At 35.9% G+C, this 2,910-nt stretch overlaps 1 pseudogene; it reads left to right on the forward strand.

Annotated features, from left to right (window-relative positions):
* The first annotated feature begins 87 nt into the window (after positions 1-87).
* LOC118342054 overlaps positions 88-2,910 on the forward strand; it is a 3,219-nt pseudogene continuing 396 nt past the window's right edge.

Consider the following 2,910-nt stretch of genomic DNA (forward strand, 5'->3'; position numbering starts at 1 on the left):
AACATAAAATATTATAACACACATAGCAAAATCAGTATTAAATCAACTTCCATTTTTACAATTTAGTTAGCTTTTTATGTCAAGTACATGGAAAATTCTGCTCCATTGAATGTTTGTAAAGACGACAGTATTGTCTGGTGAAATTTGATGCTCGTTCACAGCCTTTTCAATTAACCAAATTGTGCAGAAGGTTAACTATTGTTTGCTATTATACCAGGTGAGCTATTTCGCATCTTGCAGCTGTCTGAGTAACCAAAGGGAGTTCCCCACATTCATGCGCACCATGCCTAGTGACGCCTTCCAGATAAAAGCCCTGGCCCAGCTGGTTAGCTATTTTGGCTGGACCTGGGTGGGAGTCATTGGGGTGGAATCTGATTATGCTCGCTTTGCCATCCAGCTCTTCCTGGAGGAGTCAGTGAAGTATGGCGTGTGTGCTGCCTACTCTTACTTCTACCCTGTAGTCCTGAGTGAGCAGGCTCTAGATGGGCTTCTGGATGTAATTCAGGTACCTAATGGTCAATATGAATTTTCCATACACACTGCAGGTAGACAAAAATGTGACACGTGAAAAAAACACCTGCAATAAATATTACCTTTGTAGTACCAATACCATATTTTGATCAGATTGGTCTGCTCTCCCATAAGTAAAAAAAAAAAGAAAAAGAAAGAAAAAGAAATGTGACCTAAATTTCTTAATATAAAATAAATTAAACTTGAAAAATTATAGTTCAGTGATGTATTAGGAGCATTGAATGACAAAAATAAACCAATTTACATTAACATTATGTAAATTAAACATGCAAATGCTTTTAAACTGAAACACTGTCCTTTGCTGCTTTAGCTTTGATTGATGTTCAGTTGCAGTTTTTGTATCAGAATACAATTAAAGATTATTATATCATCAATAAGACTTTTAGGTTCACAAAGTAGTACTATTGCAACACTATGTCTTTAAAAATTAGATTAATTTATTAAATTAAAGTTAATTCAACACCTCTCTGACACAATTTCTTAACTTAATTTTAAGCATTTTAAACTGATACATTGACAATGCATTATCATTTATCACATATAGGTTATTTGTTTTTGTTTGCACAACCATATACATGTGGCTTGCTCATATACAGGATAGTCATAGGTGCATTATCATAGGTACTTGAATGTGAATCATATTTCATATATAGGAGGCCCAACAGCCCATCACTTAATTAAAGTTTTAAAACTGTTTAAATTTCATCAAATATTAACTTTATCTACATTTCTGCTGTTTAGATGGCATCCTCAAAAGTCATCATTAATTTTTCTAGTGAGTCAGAGATGCAGGGCATTTTGAGAGAGGTCCAGCATCGGAATATAACAGGTCTGCAGTGGATCGCCAGTGAGGCTTGGGCCACTGCCAAATCACTCTGGGAAATGTTTGGAGATCTCCTGACAGGAACACTGGGATTTGCCATCCGAAGAGCTGATGTGATTCCAGGCCTGCAACAACACCTTACTAGTCTCAGACCATCCAATATTTATGAATCAGCTTTCTTTGTGCAGAATTTTGGGAAGAGACGTTTAACTGTCGATTTGAATGGGTCAGTGAACACGGCCCACTCTCATGGAGATAACAACTACATCGACAGATTGCCATGTTAAAGGACGGAGGATTTAAGCAATGTTTACTTCTCCTTATTCTGGATTGTGACACAGCTAAGGAGGTGTCTTATAATGTCTACAAGGCTGTGGTATCTGGTGGCCCATGCATTGCATGATATGAATAACTGCATAGTTGGCCAGGGGCCTTTCCCTAATGGCACCTGTGCAGACCCAAAGAATTTTAAACCTTGGCAGGTGAGACTAAAAGGTTAAAATATTATTTGTAAGTAAAAACAACATTCACCACAGTTAGTGTTTCGATAACTTGTTCTCCTTCTTCCCTTAGCTTGTCCACTACATGAAGCACACAAATTTTTCTGCACTTAAGGAGAAAGTCAACTTTGATCAAAACGGTGACCCCATTGCTTATTATGATCTTTTGAACTGGCAAAGGAGGCCTGACGGCTCACTACATTTGGAAAAAGTAGGTTTCTATGACGCCTCATCGCCTGCTGGACGCAGCCTGGTCATAAATGACTCAGTGATTCAGTGGCCTGTTGGGAAGCAGGTGTGTTCTCTTCAAACAGGCTTAAGACCATGTTCACCTCTTAGACTGTTATATGTACTGTTGATCAACACATCAGCTAATTTGTTTTTATTAGTGTGCAATATACTTTATTGTTAAACAAGCAGAACAAAAGACAATCCTTGAAGTGTAACCTACTCAAACTGAAATCAATTACCTATGAATGTGGCAACCATAAACCCCATTAACACTTACAATTAAGTGCAGTTACCAAATTTGTATAATATCTGTGGTCATGTTAGAGTTTTTACATTACATTACAAATTTTCTTTACAAATGTAATTAATGAATGTATTAATTCAATTCTTATTTAATTTGTAATACAGCTCCTAAATTACCCATTATCCAATTATCCAATCTCCAAAATATACTTCAGATTACATCTTTAAAAGGCCATAATTATGTTTACAAGAATATATATGTTTTTAATATTATGTATTTGGGGATTGTTGAATGTTACAGTGGTACATCTGACGCAGACATGGGCATGAGTTCTCTTTTGATCATCTGGTGATTAAAATAAATTATTAAAAATTAATTATTAATTATTAAAAGATAATGTATCACAATAATGAGTAGTTCACAGAACTGCAACTTTTAGTTGCTTTTGCTGAATTTGGTTTGCATACTTTCACCTTTTAGTCTGTATGTAGAATAGAGGCTGCAGTGAACAGAAAAAGAAAACCACAGAAAAGCTGGTGCATATTGATGAAATCAGCGTGTTTCTGAGTGGCTGAACTTTG

This window comes from Morone saxatilis, unplaced genomic scaffold, assembly GCF_004916995.1.
Source record: "Morone saxatilis isolate NCDOM2014 unplaced genomic scaffold, NCSU_SB_2.0 Contig8, whole genome shotgun sequence".
Classification (NCBI taxonomy): domain Eukaryota; kingdom Metazoa; phylum Chordata; class Actinopteri; family Moronidae; genus Morone; species Morone saxatilis.